Source organism: Octopus sinensis, linkage group LG4, assembly GCF_006345805.1.
Source record: "Octopus sinensis linkage group LG4, ASM634580v1, whole genome shotgun sequence".
In the NCBI taxonomy this organism is placed as follows: Eukaryota; Metazoa; Mollusca; class Cephalopoda; order Octopoda; family Octopodidae; genus Octopus; species Octopus sinensis.
The window spans coordinates 113,178,992-113,191,615 of record NC_043000.1 but is presented as its reverse complement, the minus strand read 5'-3'; the positions used below and the strand labels follow the sequence as shown (position 1 = coordinate 113,191,615).

The following is a 12,624-nucleotide window of genomic DNA, read 5'->3' as shown; positions in this document are numbered from 1 at the left end:
GAAGATGTGTTATGGTTTCTCGTCCTACTAGAAATATGAAAATGGTTTCTTCTAATTACATTTCATATTAACCGTAAAAAAAACGACAATTTAGACAAAATAGTGCTTTCTCTTATATACAAAGAAATAGTAGAATGACGGAAGCTACAGCACCTTTGGTCGTAAATCTACTTAATCAGGGCTCACCTAGGGCTAAGAGACTTCAATTATATATGGAAAAAAATCGTAGTTTCCGCAGCTGAACTTCAATAAATTGTCCTACAGTAATCATGACTCTCCTACGGTTCACCATTTTCCTTCTACTTAATACATTCCGAGAAGTCATGAATAGAATACCTATTTCTTTACTACCTACAAGGGGCTAAACACAGAGAGGACAAATAAGGACAGACAACCGGATTAAGTCGATTATATCGACCCCAGTGCGTAATTGGTACTTATTTAATCGACCCCGAAAGGATGAAAGGCAAAGTTGACCTCGGCGGAATTTGAACTCAGAACGTAGCGGCAGACTAAATACCTATTTTTTTACTACCCACAAAGGGCTACACACAGAGGGGACAAACAAGGACAGATAAAGGCATAAAGTCGATTACATTTAATCGACCCCGACAGGATGAAAGGCAAAGTCGACCTCGGCGGAATTTGAACTCAGAACGTAGCGGCAGACGAAATACCGCTAAGCATTTCACCCGGCGTGCTAACGTTTCTGCCAGCTCGTCGCCTTGAAGTCATGAATGGAATACCTTTGAGACAGGTTGACCAAATAAGATGACCTGAAGTTAGAAACTAACGCCCTAGTGATACATCTCTCTGTGTCCATTCCATTCTAAGCCAAACTCCCAACACTTATCTTACAGTCTTTCAGTACTTTCGTTCCGATCTTTTTGGTTTCCCTGCTTTAAACAGCGGTTTAAAGCAGAGAAACGGTCAGTTGAAAGGCGTAATGTGCATCACACTCCAGATCTTACAGTATACTTGCAACTCGTGCACACAATAACTTTGGCTCATCTATGCTGTAGAATGGAAGTAAGGCATAGAATCTGGATATGTCGTGTTTGTGTTTTGGTCAGTTGGATTCGACAATCAATTAGTTATTGTTATTCACCACAAATCGATGCTGTCGCCACGGATTTCTTGTCTCGGCCTCTCCACTCATGAAGATCTTACCTGTCAGTATATTCATGATTAATTTGTCTAATCTGTTTCTTCATTGATGAACAACGACAAGGTTTACTAGCTACCTTCCTTTCTACATTCCATCGCTAAAGATATAGAAGCATCGCCGTCGTCGACGTCATCTTCATCATGTACGCCATCAATATCAACATCATCATCTTCACCATTATCTATTTATTTATTATGTTTAGCCCACAAGGGGCTAAACATATAGAGTACAAACAAGGACAGACAAATGGATTAAGTCGATTTAATCACCCCCAGTGCGCAACTGGTACTTATTTAATCGACCTCGAAAGGATGAAAGTCAAAGTCGACCTCGGTGGAATTTGAACTCAGAAGATAGCGGCAGACGAAATACCTATTTATTTACTGCCCACAAGGGGCTAAACACAGAAGAGACAAACAAGGACAGACAAACGGATTAAATCGATTATATCGACCCCAGTGCGTAACTGGTACTTATTTAATCGATCCTGAAAGGATGAAAGTCAAAGTCGACCTCGGCGGAATTTGAACTCAGAACGTAAAGACAGACGAAATACCGCTAAACATTTCGTCCGGCGTGCTAACGTATCTGCCAGCTCACCGCTTATCATCTTCACCATTATCATCATCACTTTCATCACCAGCAGCACCACCACCATCATCATTATCGTCGTCGTTTCTTCATCTTCGTCGTGCTCATCAATATGACTATCATCAACAAAACCAAAGACGGCAACAACAACAAGAACAACTTTACCAATAAGAGCATAACACTTCACAGCTCCTGTCTGTCTCGCTCTCTTCTTCAAATTTCACTGTTTATGAATACTGCAAAGTCATCGTTAACTTAAACAACAGCAGCAACAACAAAAACAACAACAGCCACAACACTCTACTCATCGGCCTTGTCTCAGACTTCAATAACGTTTTTGAACAGACTTTTTTTTTTTGGTGAATAAGACCAAACAGGAAAACGATATTTCTTCAGCCGTTTTTTCTCTTTCTTTTTATTTCTTTAATAAACCAAGATAAAAAAAAATTTATATACCTTATAAACACAAGCCTATACAGGCAGAAATTCACAGTTATATACATGCAGACACAATGCCCTCTCTTTCTTCTCTCTCTCTCTCTCTCCCTTCCTCTCCTTATGAATACATATATATATATATATATAAATATATTTATATGTATCTCTAAATATCTATCTATCTATATATAGGTATGTGTATATATATTTATATATATATATATTTATATATATATGAATATATATATATATAAATATGTATCTAAATAGAAATATATATAATTATATACATAAATGTACATATATGTATATATACATATATATACATACATATATGTGTACATATTTATAATATATATAAATGTACATATGAATATTTGAATACATATATATATATATACATAAGCATATATGTATGTACATATGTATATATGTATACATGTATATATATATATATATATATATGTATGTATATAAATATATATATGCCTACATACATGTATGTATATATATGTATACTTATATATGTACTTTCGTGTGTGTGACGTATTTATGTTGCATGGGCATATATGTAAATATATATATATATATATATATATATATATATATATATACGTATATGAATACATACATACACTCATATACCCAGAAATTACGCATGAGGCATACATACCCCCCACACGTCACTCCCATGCACAGCAGCGAGAGAGAAAGAGGGGGAGAGAAGGGGAGAGGGACAGGGTGTGTGTATGTATGTATTTGTGTATGTGTGTGTGTGTGTGTGTGTGTGTGTGTGTGTGTGTGTGTACGTCCAGATATGACGTCACAAGTTCGGTCATGCTTGTCTGAGTGGCCAAGATTTAGACATTTATTTAAACGAAAAACTAAAAAAAAAATTCAAACAAAAAGCAGAAACGAAAAATATAAAAAATAAACTACGAAAATATAAAAACAAATAAAAAAGAAATAAAATCGTAGAAAAGTTTAAGTGTCGATCAATAATTACTTTTAGTCATTATCGATTATATTTTATTTACTTATTTATATTTGAGTGATTGGTTGGCCCTAAAACTAATTATTGTTTATTTTTTTATTATTATTTCTGTTGTTGTTGTTCTTTCACTTAATCTAATCGTAGTTTAGCAAAGTCAAATTTCCATTCTGGAAGTGAAATCATTAAATTTTTTTGGCTTTTGTTTTATTATTATTTGTTTGTTTGTTTTTTTATTTAGTGTTTCGTTTGTTTTTGTTGTGTGTTTTGTTTTTATATATCTTCAGTGGTCCATTTTGTAGTTTCAGGAAGGAGCACCATCACCCCCCAAACCGACCCATCTCTTATGCACCACTCTTTCGCTTTCTTTCTCTCTCACTCTCTTTCTTTTCCAGCTTTTTCTTTCTCCCTCTCTCTCTCTCTCTCATTTTCTCTCTCTTTCTATTTTTGTCGTTCCGTCTATCTGTCTGTCTCACTCTCCCTCTCTCCCTCTCTCCCTCTCTCTACCTCTCTCTCTCTCTTTCTCTCTAATATTTGTCTATTGCCCGCTCTTCTAGTGCTCTTTCTCTTTCTCAGGCTCTCTCTCTCTCTCAAACTCGCTCTCTCAGACTCTCTCTCTCTCTCTTTCTCCCCCCCCCACTTTCTCTCTTTCTATCTAATATTTATTTATCGCCTGTTTTTCTAGTACAGTCTCTCTCAATCTCTCTCTCTCAAGATCTCTCTTTCTCAAAAACTCTTTATCAAACTCCCTCTCTCAAACTCTCTCTATCAAACTCCCCCACACTCTCCCCCTCTTTCTATCTAATATTTATTTATTGCCTGATTTTCTAGTACCCTTTCTCTCTCTCTTTCTCAAACTCTCTCAAACTCGTGCTCTCTTTCTCAAACTCACACACACACTCTCTCTCTTTCATGCCACACAACCATACATACGTACATGCATACACACACATAACCACATACGCAGGCACACACATACATGGCTACCCAAGCACACATATACGATATTTGCATCGATTCTTCTCCAAAATACGTCAAGGGTTTGGGAGGTGGGATGAGAGGAGAAACTAAATAAAGGAACAATAATTGTTGTTGTTTGTGTTTCATGTTGTTGTTTTTGTTAAAACTGAAGTAGTTTTATTTTTTTAATTAAATCTGCAAAATTCTCCAACAAGGTTCGTAACAGGCGGAAAGATAAAATTCTTTTGTCGTTTTCCCCCACTCACTTCTTATCTTCTCTAAAAATATTTTGTTAGTTTTTCATTGTCAACATGCAAGAAAACGGCATAGATGTCACTCATTCTTCACATTACTTTATATTTTTTTAAATTAACAATGGACGCTTGTGGATTTACACACTTCACTCAAACGAAAATAAACCAACTTAAACTAACACAGAGATTGATGCTTGAGTAATATTTATTTCTTTATTGCCCACAGGGGGCTAAACAAAAAGAGGGCAAACAAGAACAGACAAAAAGAGATAGTCGATTACATCGATTCCAATGCGTAACTGATACTTATTTAATCAACCCCGAAAGGCTAGAAGGTAAAGTCGAGCTCGGCGGAATTTGGACTCAGAACGTAACGGCTGACGAAATATCTATTTCTTTACTACCCACAAGGGGCTAAACACAGAGGGGACAAACAAGGACAGACAAACTGATTAAGTCGATTATATCGGCCCCAGTGCGTAACTGGTACTTATTTAATTGACCCCGAAAGAATGAAAGGCAAAATCGACCTCGGCGGAATTTGAACTCAGAACGTAGCGGCAGACGAAATCCCGCTAAGCATTTCGCCTGGCGTGCTAACGTTTTTTGCCAGCACGCCTTATTGAATGTAATAATAGTTTCTGAAATTAAAACAATGTTGGGAATTCTGAGGGGAAGCTGTAGCCGATTACAACGACCCCAGTATTTCACTCGTACTTTATTTTTGTCAACCCAGCAAGAATGAAAATAAAGGACTTCGGCGGAATTTGAGCTCAGGATGTAAAGACGAACGATTTGTTGCTAAGCATTTTCCCTGACTTGCTACAGATTCTGCCATCTTGTCACCTTGCTGCTGTTGTAATATTCGAGTCACATTCCAGTTATTTGGAGCTACTTTGGCTTGCAAATGTGAAGGCATAATTTAATTTAGAATGTTTTACTAGTCATGACATAGCGACCCATTTGTGAGCAGGAGTAGTGTAGCCGTCACCGTAACGAAGTCCTGGTTTCAGATTTTCCTTGCTGTCGCATCGTGGACGGATGATTATCTCTGAAGATAAAACGCTCTAACGTAAAAGAGAAACGTGTTATTTCGTATTTGAAGTCCACAACAGTAAGTCTTCGTTAGAAAAAGAAAATAATTTCGCCGGAGAAGAAAGAGACTCCATTTGACATGGATGTCCATTTTACAAGGATGAGCAAAAGAGATGACAATTGAAGCAGCAGAAACTCTACTCATGCTGTTTCAACTGACTTGTGTTTCCTATTTCCATCATCATTGTTTCATCTAACCGCAAGGTGGCGCGCTAAGTACTGCACTTAGTCATTTATCTCGTAGAATATAGCCCCACAGGAAAGAGCTCGCAACTGATGGCTGTCTGCAAGTGTCTAATTGCAAGAGCGGATTCGGAAATCCTACATTATGGCATGAACCATAATCTATCCTTCACATGAGCCACAAAACTATGATATTTACTTTTCTCTTTCAGTGTTCGATATCCTCATTCATCGGTTCAGATTTAATGTATGAAATATTTTGGTGAAATTAAATTATGAAATCCTCTTAAAACATTGGAGATGTGCCTTGTGAAGCAGTTACGTTGTCAGTCGATATTCCTGAAACAGGTTTCAAGTAATAGTAAAACAAAAAGAATGGATATATACATATGATAAAATCGACCTGCTTTCAGCAGAAAGGCTCAAGACTTTCAATGCTATTAGGATGAAACAAGAACCTTACGTCTCTGGCCAGGAAGCCAATCCCTCACAGGGTTATTCCCCCAACTGCTGTTGGTACTTGTTTTCACATTAGTGTACGTGAGCAATGCATAAAGAAGTGTTTACTGAAGAACACAAAGCGCTGCTCGATTTCAGAACGGAACCCACAACCTAACAATTGTGAGTGTAACACTCTTACAACTAGAGCACAAAGCCTGACGCTTTATTGTTTGTCAATTTTCGTCGTTAGTATGTGTCACCAGGGCTGACATTAGTCTAAAACAAGTATCACAACACCGTCACAAACAGCATTATTCAAGAAATATAGAGGTCTATCAGCCTAAAACAAATATTGTGTAAGGTTTCTTCAAATAACCAATTCTCAAAAAAAGGAAATTTCAGATAATGTAATCTTACTCATATTATATCTGGACCATTAAGATGAGATAGTCATGGCTGGAAAGTCGACTTTTAATATTCTTTTCTATTCTTGGCATAAGGCCCGAATTTTTTGCGGTCGATTACATTGATCCCAGAACTTATTTTTTGTAAGCCTAGAACTTATTCCATCGGGCTCTTCTGCCGAATTGCTAAGTTACGGGGACGTAAACGCACCAACTTGAAGGGATAGTGGGGATAAACACAGACACATAAATATATACTTACATACATGCATACATACATACATACATACATACATACATACATACATACATACATACATACATACATACATACGTACGTACATACATATATATCAGTTCTGTCCGATTTTAGCTTTTTTAAAATAGAATGAAATTTAATAGTGTTTTAGAATGTCTAATGGAATGAAAAATTATTTTTATGCATTTGTGTACATTTAAACTAATTAAATATTATTTTACAGAATAATAGAATTAAAATTTCTTTGGTTAAAACCTTTTATAACATGGAAATATCCAAAGAGCATTTAAGGCACATAATGCTTTATGAGTACAAAAAAGGAAACTCTGCAGCCGAAGTGACTCGAAACATACACTCAGTTTATGGGAAAGAATGCTTGAATGAAATAACTTGCAGAAGATGGTTTGCAAAATTCAGAAGTAGAGATTTCAGCCTTGAAGATGAAGATCCAACAGGACGTCCAGTTGAGTTTGATGATAAGCACCTTGAGGCATTGCTTGAAGAAAATCCTACATTATCAGTTGAAGAATTGGCAATAAAGCTTAGTTCAAACCATACAACTGTTCATCGTCATCTTCAACAACTTGGAAAGATTCTTAAACTTGGAAAATGGGTGCCTCATGAATTGTCCGAAAGCAACCGCAAATCCCGAGTTGACATCTGATCTTCTCTCCATTCTCGCGAACTCATTTCACCATTTTTGGATAAACTTGTGACTGATGACGAAAAATGGATCTTCTATCGAAATGCTAAACGTCGTAGACAGTGACTAAGTAGAAGGCAACCGAGAAGGCAACTTCATGGGAAAAAGTTTCTTCTCTCTATCTGGTGGGATTTCAAAGGAGTAATTCACTTTGAATTGTTACCGCCTGTTATCACCTAATGCAACAATCAATGCTCAAGTCTACTGTCAGCAATTAGAGCATTTGAACCAAGCTTTGAAGAAAAAAAGACCCGCTTTTTTTAATCGAAAAGGAGTGATGTTTCATCAGGACAATGCGCGACCCGACACTGCAAAATCACATCACAGAAAATCGAAAACCTTGGTTGGGAAGAAATTCCTCATCCACCTTATTCTCCCGACCTTGCTCCTTCAGGTTACCATTTGTTGCGTAGTTTACAGAATCATTTGGGGGACATAACTTTCGCATGCCAGGAGGAGGTCGAAACTGACATTTCAAAGTTCTTCGCTTTGAAACCAAAAGAGTTTTATATTGATGGGATTAAAAATCTTGTAAATAGATGGAAGGAAGTCATAGATAATCAGGGAAAGTACATTGATGATTAAATTTCAATTAAGTATAACATTTGATCACTTGTTTTCTTTCTTCAAAATTCGGACAAAACTTATGGGATGACCTGATATGTATATATATATATATATATATATATATATATATACGACGAGCTGCTTTCAGTTTCCGTCTACTAAATCTACTCATAAGACTTTAGTCGGCCCGAGGCTATAGTAGAAGATACATGCCCAAGGTGATACGTAGTGGGACTGAACCCGGAACCATGTGGTTGGGAAGCAAGCTTCTTACCACAACCACTTCTGCGCCTATGGTTGTTATTTCTTGCAGAATGACCTACCATATAGAGAATTCCTCATTGTTTCGAATGTAACTGATTAAAAGTCCCTACTGGTTGCATGTGAGCCGCAAAGCTTTAGTTTTAGAAAAACAGAACAGAAAGTCTCTGAGACTAGTATTTTGGAAGAGGCCTTCACCAGAAATCAATGATAGATTATTTCGCTGAAGGAAGTTTCTGCTGTAAAGATAAAAATAAAGAAAAAAAAACGAAGTAAAAATGTCGTTCAAATGAAGAGAAACTCGTGCGAGGTTTCCTGTGTAGTACAGAAGGAATGATACGTCAATCATAAGTTGGACCGAGACGTCACGCAGGTGTCATAGACAAGACATGACGTGAGGGGAAGTTAGAGGCTAGGCAAATAATGTGTGGTACAGACGGTTCGAAGTTGACAAGACCATATCGCATTAAATATGAATTGTTGCGAACCGGTTTGTGAGTTTGTCAATGCATGTGTACGTGAGAGAAAGAGAGAAATGGACAGGGAGAGAAAGGGAGAGCGAAGAAAAAGAGAGATAACGAGAAAATAAAGTTAATAAAATACGAATAAAATATCTCCTTCATCATAGAACGAGAATCTCATACATTATTCCAAGACACAACGTTTTGCACCAATCACACATCACTCCTTCATTCCAATACTTCTATCTTTAAACTTCCGTATTTCCACCCCATTCTTCCGGTATTATCTTCTTCTTCTTCTTCTTCTTCTTCTTCTTCTTCTTCTTCTTCTTCTTCTTCTTCTTCTTCTTTCTCCCTTTCTTTATTTCTCGTCCATCAGTTTTTCCCATTTTCCCACCTCCTCTGCCTCTCGGCATTAACTGTTTCTCATTTACTTATAACTTTTTCTCTTTTTTTTCTTCAAACTACTACTACTACTACTACTACTTCAACCCCAACATTCATCATTATCTATTTCCGCCATATTTTATCATCTTTTAACCATATCGTTTCTGTTTCACACTTCGAAAGTTCAGCGCCCTCCTCATCGCGGCGGAGATTATCGGTGTTATGCCCCTCACTCGTCATTTCCCAAACATCACCACCATCACCACTATCGTCAACCACACAAACCTCAGCAACATCTGCGCAATAGGGAGAACGTTTACCACTGTGATCGATTGAATCATCATCATCAACATTATGGTCATCATCATCATCACCACCACTACCTCCAACATCATCATCGTTATCTTCATCAACATTATCCTCATCATTATTGTCATCATCATCATCATCATTATCACTATCATCATCACTATCATCATCGTCATCATCATTATCTTCACCACAAGCACAACCATCACCACCACCACCATCGCCATCACCAGCCTCGTCCTCCTCGTGTTCTTCCCCCTCGTGTTCCTCCTCCTCCTCCTCCTCATCATCATCCTCATCCTCATCATCATCATCATCATCATCACAGACGTTAATCATATCTCCATGTTGTTTTTTCTCCAACTCTCTAAACTTACCCATGCACCCTATCGAATAACCGTACCACAACCAAACTACTACAAATTCCACCACCACCACCACCACCACCACCTCACTCACCGTAACAAAGTTATTTGGTCTCCCACACCTGTACGACGACCAATGCTATTCGCACTTTCCACCGCATCTACAGCCCATATTACAAGTCCTATCCTCAACTTACCGCAGTCGTTACGCAGTATATATATATATATATATATGATGTTGATGATGATATATATATATATATATATATATTATATATATATATATATATGAGAGACTTCTTTCAGTTTCCGTCTACCAAATTCACTCACAAGGCTTTGGCCAGCTCGTGGCTATAGAAGACACTTGCCCATGATGCCAAGCTTCGAACCACACAGGCATTCCTGCGCCTATGAAAAAATATGGAACGCTTCTGTTATTTGCGTGTCATCCTTACGCAGGGGCCATGCTAATCTTCTGTGTATCGTTCCAATTTTAGAATATGTACCGCCGTAGCTATAACAAGATTTAAAAAAGCTACAGAGGTCATACGACCACAGAAAAATAAAGTAGCACCGCTTCTTGCACAGGTGTTTATTTATTATCTCTCAATATATTTTTTTATAAATAAACAGAACATTGGATAGCTGCTTCTGTTATGAACGGATGAAAGAGAAAACAGTCGTTATGTTCATCAATAGAACCTCCGGGATATGAACCGTTCGGTTTAACATTTCTTTTCATCATAGAAGACTGGGAAATATAACCAACGCTAAAGATATAATCAACCTTTCCAGAGACAAACCATTCATTTTGGCAGACTCTCAAATATAGGAACCAACATAAATTTTGCCAACGAAACAGATGATCGGTGAAACTGATAGAGTGCAAGCAAAACAAAATATCTTATTTTGTTATCTCAAGTCTTTTATAACACCAGTCTGAGGTACATGTTTTCGGACACACACACACACACACACACACACACACACACACACACACACACACACACACCACAGGCACAAATGATCAGTAACTACCTCGACGAAGAGGATAGTATAAATGTCGATGAGGCCATCTACAATAATACAAACCCTATATTTCAAATACATAACTCCGCCAAACTATTGTTGGTTTTAAATATGTAAGCCCAATCATCTCGTTCTTCATATTTTGTACTAATTATCCTCGTATGAATAACCTTGTCATTAGGTTTAAAAGACGTGTTTACATTTGCAGTCGTAAATAGCGTAACTATGTAGCATCAAAGATTTAATATCCCAGAATTTATTGTTTCAAATTTCGATAAACAAATCTGATGAAGGTTAAAAGGAGAAAGAAAAATCACTTTTCTTTAACAGCCTCCTGAAAATACAAAGACTAAAGGATTTTCCAGATGCAGATGTGGAAGGAAACACTGAATAAACGTAAATAGGCCCCCGATGATCTGAAACAAAGACTTATAATAGTGGATTCTTCATGCCATTTAACTACCTTAATTATCTTTTTGAAATTACTTTGATCCTTCATAACATGTTACGTCAGTAAATGCTTCCTTTCTAGGAGGCGATGATTAGTTATTGCTGTTCTCAGATATTGTGTGGTGAAACACAGAGAAAAAGTTCCTAAAAAGATTACCTAAGTTCCTTCTGGATTCTGCTACACTTATTCAAGAAATAAACTATTTCACTTTCAATTGTTGTTATGGGATAGCTATGGTGACAAAAGTCGTTTCTACTTACACATCTCTTGTTAATGCGTTCTTGGAACGGAAACTTAAGATGTGGTGACCAAATTTGGTATCGATATTGCCAGGCATATCAAATCATCAAGTAAATGGTACTGAAATATGTTTTGTACTTGGATAAGACCTGATTAATACTGAAAGAATTTTCTAGTGTTTTAAATAATTTACACAAATAAAATTCACAAAAGAATACAAGTAGCTATCCTGGAAATCACAATAATTAAAAAGAGAACCAATTTAAAAATTGTCTCCTTTTGGCACTAATATATACCAATATTAAAATTCCAGTTCATGCGGCTTAACCAATACAGGGTAGTATTCCCTTGATGTGACTTCGGAAAATATGTACAATAATTGACGACAGAGGAACTATAAGCAAACGCTTGCAAGGATTAGGAAAATGTTTAATCGGACCTGATCATCCGCTACCACTGATAAAATATGTAATCGAAAACCTCCAGCAAATATTGATACAAAGTTTTTTTTTTAAAGGATAAATGGAAGCAGAGAAAAAGAAAGTATACGGTGCTGCACGAATCGGTAAATATTAAAACGATAGCTTAAAGCAAAATACATCCGTAAAATGATCTGGGGGAATTTGACCAGGATGAAAGCAGAAAAAAATTAATGTAAATATTTATGTAGACAGTCAACGTGTTACTCGCCAATATGTTTGTTCCGGTAGGCAATTAACGACAAAGTATGGTACTACCATATATCTACGCACAAATACTGACTTGCAACAACAAGAATATTATATATATCATTGAATTCAACCAGGGAGAGGGGAAGAATTTTTTAATGGACAAATCGGAAATGATTTAATAGAGAGGATACGGATACTCTGACAACACATAAGAGAACAACAACACAGCAATGTGCCAATATACTGGATAGCTGTAGTCGAAGAACTTTTTAAGACATTTCCTTTGTTTTAAATGGACAGAAAGTGTGACAATAAAAAGTTTACTCTAATATTGTATTGAAAAGTTCAAACCAAAATTAACTGGATATTACTATCACGAACAATTTCCTTCATTTC

The 12,624-nt window shown here is 36.7% G+C and overlaps 1 non-coding gene across 1 annotated transcript; it reads right to left on the bottom strand.

Moving 5' to 3' along the window:
• Positions 1–10,251: 10,251 nt before the first annotated feature.
• Positions 10,252–10,355, bottom strand: LOC115211333. The gene has a single exon (XR_003881602.1). It is a non-coding gene; the product is annotated as a U6 spliceosomal RNA (small nuclear RNA).
• Positions 10,356–12,624: the final 2,269 nt, after the last annotated feature.